This window comes from Rhopalosiphum padi, chromosome 2 (assembly GCF_020882245.1).
Source record: "Rhopalosiphum padi isolate XX-2018 chromosome 2, ASM2088224v1, whole genome shotgun sequence".
NCBI lineage: Eukaryota > Metazoa > Arthropoda > Insecta > Hemiptera > Aphididae > Rhopalosiphum > Rhopalosiphum padi.
Window position 1 is genome coordinate 82,625,246 of NC_083598.1, and position 23,051 is coordinate 82,648,296.

At 32.3% G+C, this 23,051-nt stretch overlaps 1 protein-coding gene across 1 annotated transcript in view; it reads right to left on the bottom strand.

Annotated features, from left to right (window-relative positions):
- Positions 1-23,051, bottom strand: part of LOC132920527 (zwei Ig domain protein zig-8-like) — a 361,370-nt gene that overhangs the window by 187,746 nt on the left and 150,573 nt on the right. The window lies entirely within an intron of this gene.

Here is a 23,051-nt window from a genome sequence, read left to right on the forward strand (position 1 = left end):
TACACCTTAATTGCCTTTGGGCCGTTTTCGTCCCGTCGAATGCAAACATAATATAAAATATGACGTACGTAATATTATTCTTACTCTCCCGACGACAACTGTTCCGCCAGTGCCGGTTGCGATATTAAATTTAAAAGCTATCAAAATCTAACCCAATAAAATATACTGAATGTTACTTAGTTAACACCACGCATGACCTTTATGACCTTTCTTTAAAAATGTTTTACTGTTTTCTTATGCCAAAAAAAAACTTTTTTAGTCATAAAGAAAATATCTTTTCAAAGTGCCTATATTACCAATTAGACTGGTTTTACAATAGGCGTGTATATAGTTTCAAAAACTTTTTGAGCTTTGTTTCAAAATTGTTGACATCAAAAGTTAACAAAACAATAAAAAAAACATATTATAATTATTTGTAAAATCAATACATTTCTTAGTTCAATAAGAATTTAAAACTCTGCCAACATTATTTTGTGATAAGCAAAACGTGTATTGTTCAATAATAAAGACGTAATTTCAAAAATCATCACACAAATAAATAGATTAAACTGAAATATTATTTTTAAAGCGTTTAGGAAAAAAAATAATAATTATAGTTATTAAATGAAATTTAATTTACGGTATATTATATTAAATGTTTTTACTTAATTATTCATTTTTTTTACGGTTTTATTACGGTTATATTTAATGATGAAAATTAATTTGTTAAAAATATATAGAACGGCTTAAATTTGACTTTTAAGAAGATTCGCCGTATGATTTGTCCGTATACATAAACAAAAAAAACGACAAAATTAATAAAGTGAGCACTATAAAACAAATAGCGAAAAACCGAAAATTTTCGATTTTTTTATCAAAACAAGTTTCAAAAATGAAACTATAGCAGCTACACGTCGATCATTCTGTTTGTACATAATATCACATAATTATACATTTACAAAGAATACGTTTTACTTGTTTAGGTTCAATTATTAATATTGTTTAGGAATATAAATTCATTCGCAACGGCGGCTGATCGTTATACGCTGAGTTATATGTGAAAACAATGTCTGTTGGGCGCTTAATGTTATATTTTATAATATAATGGACCAAAGGAACATATTATTATCTTCTCGTTAAAATGTTATTGCCGTTTGAACACCAGATATTTAATCAAATAATCCTGAGAAATAATTATATTTTGGTTATCATATACCGAATATTATATAGTATTTATTATAGTCTTTTGCAGAAAACGGCGTCATTTTACTTAATTAAATTTTTTAATTTTATATTTGACTTAATTATTTCTGACCAAAAAAAATATAAAAAAATGAAAAAATGAAAAAAATATTGTACGGTATCAAGTAGTAGTACTAAGAAAAACTCATTATATAATCTTTGCGGCAATTTATAAAAATTATCACCGTCTGAACGGCTAGATTTGCATTTTATTCAAACTGAAAAAAAAATGTATTAAGAAAACCAACGTTTATTATTTTGAATTCAACTAACCAATAAAAACCATATTAAAATAAACAAGAAAATGACTTTTAATAAAAATAACAAAAAACATTCGCTTCTACTAAAACATTTTCATGATATACCTTAGTTTATATATTTTCATTCGCGTTGCGTGTTAACTAAAGAGTTTCTTTGAAAATAACAGTTTAAATATAAGTGACCTTTATGGATATTAAGTAAAAGTGTACCACACCTTATATTATAATGTATTTTTAGTTATCATGAAAATATTATAACGCAAAGGCTATAAAGGCTATAACATCGAATGTGTCTATATACTGTGATATGAGTTAAAAAATATCACAAAAAGAATAGAAAAAAACGTTAGCGATATCGCTTTAAAATTAACAAAGACATTAAAATTCAATGATTTTTTTTTTACTGGTTAAATAAAATTATAGCTCCTTCCACTTATTATATAGCAATTACTATTATTATTATTATTATTCTAAGTATCCAAAAATATTTTCAAATTATATGATATTGTGAAAATATAGAATATTAGTATGCTGAATAAATTAAAGTTGGTTCTATGTGTACTTAATATACATTATACTGTCAGCTATAAATTATTGTGGTATTAGCTTTTAGTCTGTTTTTGTTTAATTTCTATTAAAACATTTTACCATTGTCATTGCGAACATAAATCAATCACGCTGCCGGTGTATAATAATCAATAAATTAATATTAAAAAAAAACTGTGATTATAAATAAATTGCATTATCCGTATGGAATATATTTTATTATTTATGTTGCATTTAAGTAGTTTTGAATATTGTAATCAAAAATGTCATTGCAGAAGGTAAAATGTAATACAGATATCATATTATTGTTACGTTGATTTGAAAACTCTCAAATAAATATTGAATATTTTTAAATTCGATTATCTGGATACAACGAGTTAAAATAATGCAACAATAACGCAATCGGGAGTGTATTTTATACAATTTATTGTATCCAAAGTAGGTAGATATTTTAAAAACCATTGAATTATTCATCGTTTCTGTTTTATATATCCCTACATAATATATTAATAATGCTGTATATTTGAATACGAAGGAGAATATTTTTACGTACTACGTCAGTGATGGCACCAATTTTTTGTAATACCTCGTGGAATCAACCGTATATAATAGTCCGGTGATTTGACGTTAAAATGGGTTTTCACGGTTCAGAGGTTAATTTGTGCGCATGGAAGCTGTTTAACAATTAAACAAACATTAATAACGGGTTCGCGATACATTTAATAATATCGGGTTTTCGTCAAATCTGCTGTGCACACGAAGATGTGTGCTATTGGTTTTGCGAGTGTATTCCAATGAAATCACTGACACGGGAACACTCGGGGAGAGGTAATTAGACGGTGCGCTCACCCCCTCTCTCTATCAGAAAAATTATATATTAGCTTTTAATTTAAAGAATTTCAACTGTGAAAGGGTGAACTTGTATAAGGAGAATAAGGATATTTTCATCCAGGATACCAATGTTATGTATAATGACTTCCAACACTTGACAATTAAACGAAAAAATGTGTATTTATTATATTTTATCGATATCGAATAATAAATTTGGTTTATATTCAATTGTTAAATCTTTTATTGTGCTTCTTAAAATTAATTCAGTGGCATTAATATTATATAATAATACATGATATAATTATTAACAGATAAGCAGCATAATAAAATATTTACATTTATATATTGAATCAACATTACTACTTTATTATTTAACTTACATTTTTCCATTTTTTTTTTTTATATTTAACTGCCCTACTAAAAAAAAATATATTGTTCTTATGGTTCTCTATGTTTCCAACAAAAACAATTCACGCCGATTACGCAACATGAAGGGCACCGCATTTTATACAAACACGAGATTTATTATTCATCTAGTCTTTTGAAATCGGTAAACATTATTTTTTAAATTATCACGAAAATTGATTCAATTCAAATCCGAAAGGTTCGACATAAAGTAATTTCAAAAAGTGGAACACAGTAAACAAAACAAAACAAAATACCTTAGGTACCTAAGGAAATACGTTGTTTTTTTATTTTATTTTTTATTTTTCTCTGATAAAACAAAAGTAATTAAACAAATAAAAAAAACTAAAACGCTCAGATAAGCATATAAAAAGGCGAGTTTTGGACAAGGAATACACAAACTGAAAGGAACCCGAAAATCTAGGGAATCAGATTTATTCGCATTTTTATCTGACTCGAGTAATTTTGTTGTTGTTTTAGTTTTGTCACAACAAGCTTTTGTCCCGTACGAAAAGCGGGTTTATTGCAATTGGATTCTACTCGTTTTACAGCAGTCGAAGGCGATTTGCTCAGATTATAAATTATTATTTTATCGAATCGCGAATAATATCCACGAACAATAAGAAAACAAACGCACTCCAAGTTATACAGTATAATATAGGTACTATATTTTATACACAAACTAGCTTTGAAATTGTATTTTGTTTTCCAAAACAACTTTGGGAATACCATTTTTTTAATTCTACGAATAAACATTACGCGTTTCTCTGTTGAACGGCGTCGTTCATTCCGAACAACAGTTTTCGAGTATAGATAGGTAAGAGCGTCATTGAAATACTGACAAATAAAGATTTTTATTATTATTCTTATCGCACTCGAATAGTTTTTCTCGAAAACGAATACTTGACATGATTAGATTGTAAGGTAAATTGGATATCTCGGTGTCTAACGAAAAATAGCGTCTAAGACCGACAGTGTTTCCGTAAACATAATATTATATCTATCGAAAATTCCAAATGATATTCGACGTCTTATTCAGCACACACGCGTTCCTCGCGATGGTAACCATATTTTTAACGGCTTGTGCAGATGACATAAGTTTCAAACGTAAAAAACATTTTCATTGTAAAATGTTAGTAAATCGCATAACGAAAACGACGCACGCCCGTTTAGTTAAATTGTGTGTGCACAACTGCATTTATTACTTAATTTTGAGAGGTAATCATGTTGCTTTTTTTTCTTACAAATCTTTTACCAGCCATTTGAACGATATAGCATTCGAATAATATGTCTTACAACGGTAAACAGTTCACGTCGAGACAGCAACTAACGCCGAAGACAAAAAAATACACGAATGTCAATAAAACAGTAACCAGTCTGTTGGTTATTATAACAAGAAGTCACGCGAGCGTTCGAACAAACAATTGTCAGTATATCGAAAAATACGTATAGACATGCGTGACGACACTCGTGTTATAATATTGTAATGTAATGTCTAATGGAAACGGTACATGATTGTAATATTATAGTTACGATCATTTAAATTTTTATTAATCGTTATAATAGCAGATGAAATTTTTTTTAAAACGATTTACGAATGTTCTACGGCGATAACATTTTAAACGTGTGCGTTTCATATATAATATTATTGTTGTCATAATAATTATTATACGAACGTCCACCGCAAAAAGCTACCTACGATATCGTAATCCATCCCACGTGCTCCGGGAGAGTAAATGTTTTTTTTCAATTTTTCGTCAAACTTTTCTCCATACACGTGTAGTAGGTACCGTGACCACATATCGTAGTCCGTACAAGTCACAAGTGTATATAAAATATATGTCATATTAAAATTCACGGCGGCGATTCGTAAAATACGGAATGGATTAAATTGGTTTTTAATTGAATTGCTTATTTCCTTTCGCGCACGAATAAAACTAGTTTCTTTGTGGAGAAAGTTATAATTGAAAACTAATGAAAATAGTTGCAGTGACGACGACACGCCACCGTGGCGTCGTCGCCCTTCCGTTTGAAAAATATGTTTCAGTGGCCGAACTGAACTCTCGACGCCTGTGCGTATACGTGTACTACACGGGCGTGACATATCGTCATGGCCGAATACGCACAGAAACAGATCTCGCAAAAAGCTCAAAACGGTGTACGCGGTGCTCCGACAAATTTGACGATTTCCCTTCGTAAATTCGGTCCAACGCGCTTGCGGACATGTCAATAACGGTTCCGGCGCGCACCAATAGGAGCTCTCCGGCGGTAATTTTTGTGCACAAGTGTTAATCGTCCTGAGAGTTATACATCGCATATTATGTGAAACGGAAAACGAAACGGTTGAAACGATTTAACGACGGAGAGATTAAGATGTGTGTTTTTTTTTTTTCAAATAAAATATTCTAACAATTATTATATTCACGCGGGTGAAACGTTTACCAAGTATATACTGCATGATCTCACGTATATACTTAAAAAAAATGTCAGTTAAGCCCGTTACGTCGATATACTGGCCCGTATGTTATACGGAAAGTCTTCGTATTCGGAAAAAATATTCTGCTGCCGCTTTGTACCGTATCGTCGTGTGTTGCGATTTAAAAAAATCCAGTTTTACACTGAACGACCAACGAGGACGAACGGAAATAAAAAAAATACTAAGTACCCATCGTATTATACGAATTTCGAACAGTTGAAAATATTCGTACAATAATACAATTGTATTATAATATAATATATATATAGTGATACATTACGATATTATGTGGAATTGTGATGCTAATTCCAAATAATGTTCGACTACAACGGTGTAGCGTGAAAAGTCACTTTTTGTATATTGTTCAAAGTGTATATGTGGGTACTTACGGCCGTTTATATCGGACGAGTATTTAGCGGAAAACAAAAGCGCAGGTGGAACGAACGGTTTTTTCTCTCGATTTTTTTTTTCTGTTTTGTTTTTAATAACGGTCCTCGAAACAACGTACATATTATGTATATATGTGTGTGTGTGTGTGTGTGTGTGTGTGTGTGTGTGTGTGTGTGTGTGTGATATCGGAGGTCAGGGCTGCGCTGCGATCGGCTCAGAGTCGGTTTAATTAAATAAAAAATAATTAACTCGACTATACCGTACACGGCGAGGACGCACTCGAATTTTGAATTCAACGACCGTATCAACCGTATTGTATGTGATATTATGATGTACATAATATAACGTATATAATAACAGTGCTCTATATATATTATGATGTCTGCAGAATGTACACGACGCGCTCTAATCGTATACCGTCCGCCGCCGCCGTCGTCCGGCGCGAGAAAGGGAGGAAAACTCTCTGTGCAGAGGGCGCGTACCTCCGCCGCGGCCGCCGCCGCATATTCCGCCGTCGTACGCGCGCGAAAGTCGGACGGTCCGATGTGGTCGCGGCCCGCACGTGTGCAGTGCATTATGACTGTCGTCGTGCGATAGTATTGCATTATTGTCGTGCGAAACGGCGCGACCGCGGTGTTCATTATTATCGCCGTCGTCGCGGCGGCGGCTTACGACGACGGGTAACGATAATATCGTCGTGATAATAATATTATAATAATAACGACGACGACAACAAAAACAATAATGATAATGATATGACGGTGTGAAGCGGCGCGCGCGCTCGCCATCGTCCGACGTAAACACACCACCACTGTCCGGCGGTTGACGACGGTCGTTTAATTAAGCGCACCGACGAGTTTATTACATTTTCAGAGCCGATTCGAGAGGGATGCGAATGCTCGCCCGACAGCCCGCCCATCATATTATACGCCGTTTGCTCGGGCGGAGGACGTGCCCCACCGCCGCTACGGCCACCTATAACGCCGTCTTGCACGCCGCCGCGCGTACTCGTTATTCTCTCTCACCCACATATATACTTATATATATGTTTGTTTGCAGGAATTCGATTGCTCCTCTCGCCCCCCCCCCGTAAATCCGTCCGAACAAATTACCGCGACGATAACGTCTGACCGACAACGAGGCAAATAATAATAATAATAATAATAATATATAAAATAAATTGATTTCCCCGCCGCGTACGGTTACCGCGGCGGTGGGTACACACGTGTGTGTGTGTGTGTGTGTGTGTGGGTGGGTGGGTGGGCATGCGTGCGCGCGCGCACTCTCCCCGTCCGCGAATAACGGCGGTCTAGCGTCCCCGCACCACCTTCTTAACCCACCACCCGCGCCCCAAGAGTCGCGGCCACCACTCCTCGCGCGCGTAATATTCTCGAGCACCGAAAGCGTATAATATGTATTATGCGATATGTGCTGCACCCGTACAATAACGTATTGTTATAATGATATCGTCGCGTTGATCGATTTGGCGCACCGGCAGTGGTTGCATTTCCGGTAACCGCGGCCGGTGTCTGCAAGCAATCACACGAATCATACACGGCGAGAATAAGGTTTACGATGTATTGGCGAACAGCTCATCGCCGTTACCGTCGCTTCCGTCCGATGCGTTTGGTGCGGCGTGTCTATTCGCCGTACGCGCCGTCGACGACTTGCAGCGAATCGATCTCCACTGGCGTTCGATCGGATCAGTGGCGTTTCCGGATGTGGGTTAGCAAATAAAGTCAAATAACGCCGAGTGTGTGGTTGTGCCCGCGTCCGTATCAAGAATTTATCCGTATAAACGATTTTAATATCGTCCCTCGTGCTGCACCTCTCGTCACCATTACTTTCGGCCACCGGACGCGCCACTGGGTCAAATCGCGTATACGATTCACGAATCAATTATACGTTAAAACAAAAAAAATCCCGTTTTATATGTTTATGTGTGTAAATAATACTGCAGATTATACAAAATATGCGTTAACTCGGAATGATATTACAAAAGTACGATTCATTCGAATTATATCGCGTTATATACTCAAATTGTTGAGTATTATTAAAACTACGAGTTTTAAGCTTTTTAATATATTTTTAGTAAATAATACCGTATAGGCAGCGATTATTATATTAAAAAAAAACCATATGGTAATATTGCGATGTGCTCAATTTTATTTCTGTAATCATATTTTTTATAAATTAAATACAATATACCGTGTTTACGATATTACTTTTAAATGAGTTCGTATTCGAAATATTTTGAATACCTATACCATTTTGTTCTTTGTATTTTTAATTTTTTTTTAGTATAGTATAATACAGGTACACTTCCGTTCGGATCAAATATAATAATCTAACGTTCAAACAATTAAATGTTTTCTTTTAATACATTATTTAGACGAAGTGCTAAACATCAAAGTGAATGTAATTTAATATTGGACTGAACGCATTGTGCCGTGCCGCCATTCAGTAGCTATACCTACGGAACGATGCAGACCGTTCAATGATGGAAGAGAGAGAGAGAGAGAGAGAGAGAAAATATAGATAACGATTTCCCTGGATTCTACCGAATATTGCTCACATCTTTTTCATTTTAAAACGCAATCTTCCTGCCTCCTTTATGTTCCCCATAAACTCCCACGAAACGCTTGGAAATCTACATGATCATCCCTACTTAAACGCCATGCCTCCTGGCACAGCATCATTCCGTCGACTATTTCTCCTCGCGTTTATGGATCCGAGGTATTACCCTACCCGCAGAAACATAATCGCAGACCAATCCTGATTGCGTCTCGTATATACCTTTCTCCCGAATCATGCATACCGCATTTATCTATGAATCCTTTTATAGTCCGTGCGTGTGTACCATATGCGCCATGACGAGCGTCCTTCTATAAATCCTTATATAATATACTTTCTCTATCTAAAAACATGTTCCTGTGCCGGCGTCCGAGTATACTGTGCATCTACGACGTTTCATCTCCCGGCATTAATCTTGCCCTCAGAACGCGTTACCCTTCCGCAGTTTACATCACGATTTCCGAAACGTGTGATGCAGGTTCTTTGTAAAAAAAAAAATAAAATAAAATAAAAAAACAAATAGCGCAGCACACAAAAACGGCAGAACTCGTTAGTCCGCCCTGTATACAAATATAAATTGTGTATGCTCTTTTCGAGTTCATTAATCGAACGTTCGCGCATCGAATATTAACGCGTATAAATAAACTGTTTCGAAATAGGATTAAAATGTGTTGACAAGACGAATAATAATAAAACAATTGTGTATACAGAATTTAGAGATTACCAGCGTTATCGTTTAATATAATATTATGTAGTACTATACAAACTGTACAGGATGGACCGTAAAGTTTTCCAGTATTCTATCAAACTATGTTTACATATACAACGACATAATATATAAAAGCATGTCATATAAAATTAACACACACTGTGTCTGATATATTATGATGTATATAATTAGTTCATGGATGTACAAGTGCTGTTTGAAATACAAAATTCGATATTATGTTTAATGAGAGTAGAATTAATATTCATGCACTTTTTCAGATTAAAATAACTATTAAATATTGCAATACAATGTGTTTATATATAGTTAATTTTAACAAGTATTTACCAAGCGCAATATTATTTTAAATAAATAAACCTCATAAAAATAAAAATATCTAATGTTTTTAAATCATTATATTCAACTATATGAGGTGATTTAATGCAAAATCATAATTATTATTTTTTTTTTGAACTTCAATTAAATAGTTAGCTACCATAAGAATTACATTTGAAGCTCAATCGTTTTTCATACACTATCACATGTTAATACTAATTTCTCTTCGATGTTGCCATAAAAAGTTATTTTCTAAAGTAATCATGATATGTTGGTTTTTTCTTACATTACACTGAAAATGGATTGAATTATGATAATACATTGATAATATTAAACGAGACCCAAATCTGATATTTTTAAATTAGCAAATTAGCATCACATGTGAGATATTACTAAAGTCATAAGTTTAAGGTGCTACAAGCGACTTAATATTTAGTTTTTAATCATCTATTTAAAAAAATCAACAAATTTAACCAAGATTTATTATAGACAATTAATTTTAATTTTAACTTTTACAAATGCTTCAACATTGATCAATTATTATGGTAGCAGACGAAAATCCACAAAACAAAACGTTAAATATTAAATTGAATTTTGTAATAAAAATAAAATAACGAGTTTTACATTTGATAATTTAAAAGGTAATATAAGAAAAAAACACGAAGTAAGTAGAATTTGTGTAATATTGTTTTCAGAAAACTTAAGTACCGTGTTCACAAATAAAATACATGCAATGCTTATATAACCCAGTTCTTAATTATTATAAAGTTATATACATTTGTTCATTTTGAAAAATAATTTGTTTTAGAAATAGAACTAATTTGGTGTCCCAAGAAAGTAAACACATTATACATAAATGTTATAAAAAAATATAGAACACAATTTCAAAGTAAAATTTTGTTGTAAATAGAAGCGTTTTCATTTCATGGAATTGTTATATACATTTTGTTTTATAAAAAACGTCGTATTTTAAATATATTTTTATATCTTACTCAAAACTTGTACATATATTAATCATAATTTTTCTTGATACTTATAATTTATCTAATATATTATCTTGTTTTTTAATCGTTATTAAGTAGATAATAAATAATTTAAACAATATAGTCGATGATTAATAATTTTTATTTTGTATATAAAATCATTAGTGGCTTTCGATAAACATAATTGTTTGTTTTTAGTAATAATTATTACTCATACAATTATTTAATCATTTTATCTTTTATACAATAACATTTCAAAAATGATTCTTGTGAACGTAATTTATAAGTGCAATTAATGAAAAAATCAAACAGATCACGTGGACTAAGTTTTAAATTATTTAAATATGTATTTTTTTTTCAATTTAACCAAATTTCACCATAAAATATAATATAGGTTCTTTTAAATACAACATTGATGATTTAGTAAAAATACAGTAAAATAAGTACCTATTTCGATTTGCGGGAACTCGTCAATAAGTCCAACAGCATAATATTTGAACATTTTATGTAAATTGCTAAGACACCTTCAGCTGTGCGTGACAAATACTCATGAACACTCAGGAAATACGAAATATCCATACTAATATTATTAGACATTTTACACTATATATATATATCCAACTGGGAGCAGAGAAAATAGTCAGCTTTGAGAAAAAACAAAAGGACATCGAAACAGCTCAAAAAAACACTCATTGCTTTGATCTACTATCCACTCATATTAAAAAAAAATAAGTCACAATATAAAAATATTTAGATGACTTCTTACTAAAATATATTAAACAATAAATATAAGAATGCTTTAAAAAAAAATGTATAAGCTAATATATATTTTACCTTGAATATAATATTCAACTATTAATAATATCAAATATTTATGTAAAATAAACAAAATTTCACTTATACCGTCTACCGTGAATGTAACTAAAATAATATTTTATTCTCAAATAATTAAAAACCTAAAATATTTCGTCAGCAAAATAAAATGTAAAGCTCAAGATTGTATAAAAATAACAATTGAAAACTACTGCAGCAAGTCATAACACATATTTGTATATAAGCATGGATAGACAATACAAAAATAATGTGTAAAACGACTGTTCGTTCCAGAGATATAAGATCATCAAATTATATTTAGACACTTAAGTTTCATCATTCTTATTACCACACAGTACATAGTCGAATAATGTTTTAAAAGATTTTTTTTTATCTCTATTATGACCTCTTGTCGTTTTAAAAATTCAACAGGCATTCGATGGCCTATCCTCCCCCCCCACGAGTTACCAAAAAATCACTTGTATCACTGCATCAGTATATATTTTTGGTTATTCCACCGCACAGATCGTCATTTCACAACCAGTTTTCACGTGTTTTTGCGTTAACCTTTTCTTTAAAACGTATTCATCCGTTCATTGTCAGTACAGTAAAATGTAATATTATAAAAACCCCAATATTATATAATTTTTGTTATTATATTATGCTCATGTAGTCAAGTCTTGGCATATTAGGTTTCTCCGTCACCACGACTAAAAACGCTTCATGTTATAATAATCATATTTTTTCCCCATATATTATAATCTGTGGTCGTTTACATCTTTCAAAAAGTTTTTTACTGTTGAAATATTAATGTATACTTTGAATATTTGATGTGGCAATGTCACATTGGTTATTCTTTGATATTGCAGTAGAAGTACAACAAAACAACTATATTTTAGAAGTAAAAAAAAAAACCGCTAAATACTCGTGTACACTTTTCACCGGTAAAATTTAATTATGTCTTTCAGAGTAATTCTGACCACTTTTTTATTGACCGCATTGTATAACGCAATGAGTTCTACATTTCTTCCTAACGACCAATTTTTTTTCCAAAATGTGTACCGTGACTTGTTCACCCAAATCATCATCGTGTACAACGCGAGTATTTACGGTATTTCTTTCAACTTTGCAATGGACTTTGTCCGCGGACATACAAATACCTACTATAAAATAAAGGCTGTATTTTCGTGTATTTGGGCGTACGAAAATTCTAAAGTTCTATCGTCCGGGCTCGGCGTTCGGGGCGGGCCGCGGGCGTACGACGAACGAGCGTTTCACGCGTTATTGTGTTTCGTCCAGTTCAAGCGTACACAGTCAGAAAACTAAAAAAAAAAAAAATAAGTAGGAAAAAATCGAATTTCGCGTTCCAATAAACAGTGACAAACATACGCGATACACGAGGAAAGTTTGAAAAATCAGTCCAATCCGTTATCTTGTCCAAAAGTTTGGGTCCCTCGATAACGCGGTGTATATTATATTATGTAACGGGCTATAATACGTATATTATTATGCTCTGTGCGAGCTGTATAATATCGTCTCGTCGACACGCATCGATCGCTGTCGTCGACCACCGCCGTCGTCCATAAACAACGACTCCTCATCGCTGCATGTGTTCCGACGATTGTGATGTATTGTCGTTGTCGTCCTTGGAATTATCTTCACATTCGAAACAATCGCAACTATTCGGTTGTACATATAAAACGCAAATCGCATTAAAAAAAAAAAAAAACAAAAAATTATTGTTTCGGGAATAATAATACGTATAATGTTTCTAGTCAAGTCGTCTGATGGAACGATTGCAACAACCCTTTTTTCATCGATTGAGCAAGATTCGAGTATTAGGCAGTTCATGTTTCAGTGAAAACATCGATATAACTTTTGAAGATGTGTCTTATCGATGGACACGTCGACTACACGCGATGCCTATAAAGACGTGAACTATTGAAAAAAATATACAAATATAATATACATTAACATTAAAAACCATCATTTATGTAAATCAAAATGCGTTTCTCACATCGCTCTGCGCGGTATACCTTTGAAACCATATCGAATCCGTAAAGGACGATATTTCCACCCACACGATTTCTAGATAGGCATACGCACTTAAAACGTTCAAAATCTCATCGTCGTCATTCCGAGTGCGTGGGCGCACGTCCGATAATAATTATTATATATATTTTTAACAAAAGCCGGTCGTGGAGATTAAAAAGTTTAAATTAATTTCAGTATCGTACATATATATATATATATATAATATATACATATATCTCAGAGTATACGACCGGAATTCACACGGAAACACAAACCGAAACCGATGTTAAGCCCGTCGTGTTTCCGACTGCGAAATCCGACCAAATATACAATATAATAATATAAACGATGATAAACGCCACAAACAACTGTACAACTTATACGTATATAATATATATATATATATATATAAAGTATATACCATTTGAGCGAGTATATGTGTTCGTGTATATATTTATTTGTATTAACAAATTAACTAGCGCTCAGTTGCCGTGGCTCGAGATCGGTCTTTAAACTCGAAAACAATTTTGCGGAAAATAATTTTTTTGACAGCCATTATTCGCAGTCGTCGCAGTCTTCGCCGTGTCCGTTGCTCGGCGTGTTCGCCCACCGCGTTCACGCGATAACAATAACGCGTATACCACCGTATTGTTGAAATGTCTACACAGCGTCTGCTACAGCATAGACATTTCGCTTTTCGTCCAAACATTTAAGTTGTATAAGAGTAGTTAGGTTTGTCATTATATCATATAATATATGTATGCCTGTCGTACGTTACAAACGCGTTCCGATAATAATATTGCCGTGACGGGATTCTTAAGTAGGTAGGTAAATAGTTGAATAGTTTATATACCTTTTTTAAACTTACAAAATAATAAAAACACATTAATTACGTACAAGACATGAAATTATTAATGGTCAGACGAGTACACTGCTCGTTTTCGCGTTGATTTATGTGTAGCGTTAAAAATTAAAAACATTTTACAGTCGTCAAAAAGTTCTGTGGCGAATATCATCTATGTGTATTCACGTGCACTTATGGTGTATGAACGTTGCAGATAAATAATACGAACAAACAAACAGTAATCATTTCGGTGAAAGTTTACTTATTTGCATGTGATCTTGTTGTCTGAACGAATTTTGACAGTAATCAAACTTGCACTCTTCAACTACCTACAACTGTAGACGTAGTTATGCTCCACCGAATTTTTCACTCGGGCACGAGCACACACCATAATACCTGACCGATGTCATGGACAACTTATACTATTAAAACACATCATGTAAATTCGACCACCCTTTTCCCCGTCATGCACGCTGATTGTTGGAGGTCCCGCGTGAAGTCTGTTAGCATTTTTGAGCTTGACCATTGTGAATTTCACCATATTGTGATCTTATACTAATATTTTATGATATGTATGACCTTTAAATATTGACACTGGTTCGCCGGTATAATATTATACACATTTCACTTGTTTAAAAATCATTTTAATCTCTTTCGTCGTTCCGTAAATATGAATTCGGGCCATGTAATATGTCACTGGTAAAATAGAACCCATCGAGGTTTACACGATGATATAAATAATATTTTACACATATCGTTCGGACGTCATAATAATATATTCGGTATGAGTTTTATGCGAGTAGACGAGACAGTTCTTATTAAAGTTTATGTTGATATTTAAATTGACTTATCATTCACATACGGGGTGTAATTATAGAACAAGTTTTACTTTCGAAAAACCATTAAGCATAAATATATATATATATATATACCTATTTTGGATAAAACACGAAACTTCTAACAAGTTATAATCCGTTCAATGAACTTGAAATAACCAAGTTTACATATTATTATTATTATTATTCATTGAGTGTAATTGTATAAAAAAATATACATCAATTTTAGCAACCTTTTTTCACGATTGAATACTTTTTAAAACCGATAATAAGTCAAATTATATATATATTTAGCTTATTTGAATTGCAAATTACTTTTTTTTTTTTTATATTCGTACACCTTGTTGTATTATAGTCCTCGTTTTGTTTCGAAAACACACCTACTTATTCACACCTCTTTTTCGACTGAATAGTACGAGCGCAGACCAAAGTTGCCATGACGGAACGAATTTTAATTTATTCACACGTCAATTCGTCGCGTTTCAAATTCAAAGTTTATATTATTTTTTATTTCTTTATAATAAATATTTCACTTGTTGATTTAACTTTTAAATTAATTTTAGAAAATCGTGTGGATGTGGTTAATTTTAATTGAAAACACGTCGAGAATAATACAAACTGTGGCGTTGTCTAATTTAAAAGAAGTATGGCGTAGTAATAACATAGAGTACCGATAACAAGACCTGCAGTGACGGTGCAGCGTGTCGAAATAATAATTATAATACTGTTTGTGTTGTAGTTTGCGCATTGAAAAACCGTAAACAACTAAAAGTTATGCTCGATAATTTACCAGCGATACCAGCATAACTTGACTTTTAGGTGGTGAGATCACAGACGTCTCCGTCGGAAACCACGATATCATATCTCACAGGTTGGCGTTTCTTTGGTCTTACCGTGTTCACGGTATACGCTCGATATACTTACTATTATTATGCAGAAGTAAACTTACACGATATTATAGAAAAGATAATATACAAATAATATTAACATACGGACTGTTAATATCGCAGTCTATAAACTATTAACTATAATCCCGACAACGAGAAGAACTTTTTGGATTTTAAAAAATGTATTTTTTCAAACGCTATTATAATAATCCTACAACGGAACGACGATGGGTATGCTAACGCGAGTTTTCTGCCCGCCAAATATGTATACGGACGTCGTTGTTTGCTTAAGATAAAACTTCCACAGAGTCAAGTTTTGCGGGTAAACAACGTTTTATCCACCTAGCAATTGTTTCTGGCAATCGTTAAAATATTGTATTTTTCTTTTACCACTTTCCCGTGGTGAAATAAAACTCACTTTTCTTTTGCGCCTCTCAATCGTGGAAAAATTATTAAGACCTGCGCGACTATCCGTCTTAGACAATATAACATAACTACAACATGTCTGCCACGGTCTTCTCTCATTTATACGAGTCGATTATCTCTTATTATTAATAATAATAATACATTAATACGACGTATTCATTAATATCATATATTGAATTGTAATTAAAAAAAAAAAACTGCCGAGCACAGGTCGACGGATACGGCGCGAAATCATCGATCCGTTCGCGACGACAAATATTTTCCTTTCGTCCGTACTGGTATATCCTTGTACTCCTATTTCCCGTTATTTTCCGGAGTATTTGTATTTATAACCGTACGGCGGTAGTACACACATCACGCGGACCTATGTGTGCGCGCGCACGTGTGTGTGTGTGTGTGTGTGCGTGTGTGTTATACGCGGCTTAGGTACATATAATTTACGCGCATATAACAATATCATTGTGCCACTCATTCGGCCGCCAAGTCTGACAAATAGTTGGGGGGCGGTTGCGACGCGGAGTGGTGAAACGCGTCTAACGGATTATATTCGTCCGACACACGAACGCGCAAACCCGCCGGCAGTAACATTTTACCAGCCACCTCCGCCGTCGCCGACTCAGCCACTGATACGTACATAAATTAATTTACATTAATCTCTTTGTCTCTCTCTCTCTCTCTCTAACCTATCCGTCCGTATTTCAGAGTCTGTGCGCGAGTTTGTGTGCGGACGAACAATCATATAGCTGCTGCAGTACTTGCGGTGCAAATATTTCGAATTCGTCCGAACGAGATTATAACAATATATCGTATATCACATAATAATAATAATAATAATAATAATAATACTATGTAAAGGTATGCATATCGTGCCTTCAACGCTTTTGTCACTGATTTTCATCGGCAATGCGAGCGGATGACAAAGATGACGACGGCGACGACGACGACGACGACGACGATAATGGTTAATTTGCTTAAGTCCGTTTGTCATTCGAGCGCGCGCCGTTTTACTTTCCTCCGGGTCCACCTATAGCCACCGTTTGCACGGATTTAACATTTTCCACGGGTTTCGCGTCGAAGAGAAGTGAAAGAAAACACAATTCGTGTATTGTATTATTATTATTTTTTTTTTTATCTCGCCGAGTGCATATACAGCAATAATATTACTAATATAATACGCTCGTGAGTGGGCGAAAGTGCGACTATACAAAAACACATCGAGGCGGAACAAGTGGACTGTTATCCAAGGAGGGAAATAATAGGATTTCCAGTGCCACTGCCGCCGCCGTAGAGTGTAATTGAAAACGTGGGTAAGTCGACGACGCGAATAGTACAAAAAAAAAAAAAAAAAAATTCGATAAACAAAAATACAAAATAAATAAAATAATATCGTCGTATCCTACTCCCCTGAGACGCCTCCAAGAGTTCATAATTTTATTGCCGTCGCTCCTCGTTGCTATTTTCAGTGAATGTGTAAAAGAAAATATATACGTACATATTCGCGCGTGATGTATCTGATAAAAACCAAAATAAATAATTCGCGAGTGTGTATTACAGTCCCGCCCCATCGCTGTATAAAAAACGCATATGCGCATCTGAGACTTACGCGGATGGACACTGTTATCCAGACGCGGTGACGACGACGAATAGGTTGTTATCATCGTCGTCGTCGAGTTCAAGTGAAAAGTTACTCTTCCCTACATAATGACGATCTTACCATAATGTATTCAGCTACTCGTGACATTGTTGTTGCCTTTTTTTTCTTCTCGTTTCCCCGTTGTCGTTATGATATGTTATAGCTTATAGGTATAGTATAATATAATAAAAAATATGACCCACATAATAATTTACCATACCGTGTACGAGCGAGATATTGTATTTTTCACTCAGTTCGCGTCGATAAAATCCATCATAATTCATAATACACACACACATATTTATGTGTGTGTGTGTGTGTGTGTGAACAGCCATCACTCGCATGGTACTTATATACGTCTTAAATGTTATATTATAATATTTTACCGTATTACCGGTGGTCGTCTTATGCTCCTTTTGAGACGATACACGACACGATAAAATATAACTGTAATCTGCATCGATGATACTTTATAAAATATATATATATATATATATTTATGTATAGAGAGAGTTATCCATCAACGTGGCAACACTACAGTTTTATGTAACTAATTGTGCATTTTTAAATGTTTACAAAAACACAATATATTTTACCATGCGTGTTTTTTAAAACTGTTTATGACAAGCTTCTATTTATTATTTAAATACCACAATCAGTAAAATAACATCTCTATTAAATGAACATTTAAAACATAAATGTTCGAATTTGTGGACCAAAATTATAATATTTCGTAAAAATTAAGTGCTTATGATAAAATACTTAAAACTGTATTGAAAAAATAACTTTTTCAGTAGCTAAAAAATTTACTTAGAAAATGAGCGTAGACAAATTCAGACACACACTTGTTGGCGCACAAGTACATCTTGTCCGTACGTCCACTCGAGCGGCGTATGTGTTTGACACACTAAGAAAAAAATGATGAAAATAATAAAAAAAAAATGATTACGATTCGATTAATAACACTCGATTTACCGCGCGATAAGCGACGTGTAATAAATCATGACGTGTCGTCCTATTATATTATAGTATTTTGTGTAACGATGTAAATACTTATAAAATTCGTATAGTCTAGGAAAAACATAATAATAATAATAACATACGCGCGTGTGCAAATAAAATTACATTAACAAACCAGTAAAATGCATAATATATTGCAACCTGCACCGTCGCTGTTCAGTTTTACTCAAATCACGGATCGACATTTTCCCTCCAAATATTGGGCTTTTCACTCATGCACTTTTTATATATTACAATTAAAACGCTTTTAAATTAGAAAAAAAATCACTTAGATGAACATTCATATTTTATCTACTTACTTTCGTTCTTAAACACAATAATATGATCAGTTATTACTACGTCTGTGCGTAGGTAATACACTTGAAATATTAATTGTATTACCATATAGGTACATACGTGTAACTGGCAACAGCTAGTCGTCACTGAGATAAAAATAATGAAATTTACTAAGATATTTTGAAAAGATATTAGAGATAATATTATTGTCAACGTTTACTTTCATTTCAGTATTTGTGACTTCAATACATTCCACAAACCAAATATCGAATAAATTACTCATAACTCTTTGACAATGAATGATTTATGTTCTTTTGTCGCTTCATTAGTGTTTTTTTTGGTGTATACTTTCCGAATATCGTCTTAAACGATTATCATTTTTTTTTTTTTTTTTAATGTAAAATGTTATTAATTAATAATTTTAAACATAATAATATTCAAAAACGATATATTTCGTTAAGATGATTTTGCTGAAACATTCTTCATTAAGAATTATAAAAATAGTATGATAATATTATGTGAAGTTGGACAATAAAATAACACTGCAGTATTTCAATCAATCTATAATATGTTTTGAATATTTATGTGAGATAAAATGTAACTGTAACTAAAGTTGATTCCGCTTTATTAAAAACGACAAAAACAGCTATACAATTTAAAAGTTTTTTTTTATTATTTAGATTACAATAAAATATATTTCAGTCGTAAACAATATTTTAACACGTAAATTAAAACTAAATTTTGTTTTTATTTATAATATCAATGAACTAAATTCTATAAGTATTTTGTATTATCATTGTAAATTTTTTATGAATTCGATAACATACGATGTATGATAATATTATACACAATAGTATAATTAAACGTTACCGAATAGTATTATGGATAGGCAATTCATTCACACCATTGCATGACGTGCATAATATTGTTTCTTTCGGTATCGAATTTTTTTAGTTATTATATTACAACAACTACCTATAGCTATTGTAATTATTTTCTCCATTTTATATTCATAATTAACTTCATCGGAACACGTCGTTTAATCTACGATTGTACATTTCTTAATAAACTACACTCCAAAATGACGGATAGTTAGACACTCATTATTTACATTTCTCGAAAAATGTTAAGTACGAAAAAAAAAACGCCAGACATGCAATGCGTTTGCGTTTTTGACACATTTTCCATGAGTGCTTTTTTTGTCACTTCAATAAACTTTTAGTGTGCCTGAATAAGTGTAGAATACCTGTATTCCGATACACTGACGTAATAATTATACAAATAGTAAACATAAACTCGAATTATATTTAATTAAATTAAGCCTCTTGAATATATACGTAGTTATACTACTTGTCCATATTATATAATGTATTTAGTTAATTGCCACTTCAATTAAAAATAATGTATGAAGGCTAACAAATTAAAGTCAAATAATCATATGGTGACAAAACAATTTTTTTACAGTTTTAATTAATTTTTATAATAATATATTAATTAAAGTTATCTAATACTCGAAAATAACAATAATTAGTCGTTTTAATTAGAAACGCGTTAGATTGTATATAACTAAAAAATGAGATACTTTAATAATCGTGTCTCTATAAATTATATGATATAAATCTAGAAAGTTTAAAGACACATTTACAACGAAATATCCAAAATGGATTTTTTTAAGATTATGGTGTCGTAAATTACACCTTTCCTATAATATATTTTCGTAATTTTCTGTAAAATCGTTGAAAAATCACCTACGCAAAGTACCCAGCTTTGCTCAATATCCAATATAATATATGCCTACATATAATAACTTATATAGTGAGTGCATCTAACCAAAAGGAATAGTGGTTGGTTATTCCTCATACGTATGTAATAAAAAAAAAAACTTCACTGTATATCAATCCGTCCGCGTGGTAAATACCCTGATTTGAAAATTTAAATTATTCGGATGACTAAAAAATCTAACGGTTGACCAATATTCAGTTAAACGGATAGTACATTTTAATCCGCTAAACGGCGAAGACGTTGTTTCAAAAAGTGAACCATCGATTTTAATAACCGTGTAAGATAATATAATATTATGATCGATAAAAGCCTAAGAGATAATTAAAACTCGTATACGGTTTTATAACAACATTTTAAACGCCTTTGTGCCCGCACGAAATAATTTTTTTTTTTAAACACTCATTACCACTCCGTTTTTACACTCAATTAACACCGATTTTCTGCATCAGGTTTTTAACCGGCACATCTACAGTGCACCCCATGGGAATCAGTTTAATGGTTTGCGAGGGTCTAAAATAAGCTGGCTTATTCATTTTTTTTTTTTTTTTAAATCAAAAATATTTTCATAACTATAAAGAGTACGAAACATTATATATATATATATAATGTGTGTTGGACCCGGTAATACGAAATTATATGAATGTGTATTTCTCAGACGGATGTCCGTGTTTTTCATGATATTCCCTCTTAATGTACGCTGCAATCCACAAAAGGTTAAAATAATCCCTACAGTATTGCAGTATACACGCGGTATCACTATTACATAGGAATAGTCATTTCGACATGTTTTTTTTTTTTTTTTTAATTATAAGCAACAAAAAATAAACCATTTTTTCATCTGATAATGTTTTACAAGGAACTATCACTATACATCATGACTTATATTTTAACGTCAGACATTCATTATTTTGAAAACTATATAAACGTATTAAAAATACGTTACAATACAGTTACTGCTAATAGTGATAGACTAATCTTTTGAAATTCGATTCTATACGATAAAAACCCAGAAAACCTTCTGCTCTTAAAATATATAAAATTTAAAATATAAAAAAAAATTAAATAAATTTAAAAAATGGCGAATGACGATAGTTAAAAATAGTAAAATGTGTAATTTTTCCATAAGGCGTTAGTAATCATAAACGTTTGGTAGTTGCGCATCTTAGGTTAAAATAATCACTCTGTAATTTTGTTCCTACATGTTATATATTATTTTAAATCATGTGCATAATACAACATTGTTTTGATGCATGACATCATAAAAACACTGTCAATACACTATTGTTTTATTTTAAAAATGGTATTTTATTTCACAATAGGACAACGATAAAAATTATTTGATGGAATATTTTTTTTATAAAATACAACTGAAAATATATACTTTGTATGGTATACAGATCACTCTTCTTTCACCTTTACTTTGATGAGAAAAATGTCATGTATGATATGTATCGACATTAAATGCCTAAATCGTGAGTCTACAAAAGCTTCGATTACAACTAAGAACAAAAATGATGTGTTCCGTTAGAAAATTTTAAAGTAATGATATATCATCATCACAGTAAAAGAGATTCTTAGCGATTGTTGATAAAGCTTTAACAGTTTTTATCTATGTCGTTTTTTTTTTTTTAATTTTAGATAAACGAATGAGAAAATAACTTCCTCACCTAAAAATACCATTTAGATAATTATTTTCCATAAAATAAAGACGTACAAAAAACTTTCAAACCAGCATTTCTTAAAAAAAAAAGTTCTTGGACAAAGTAAAAATA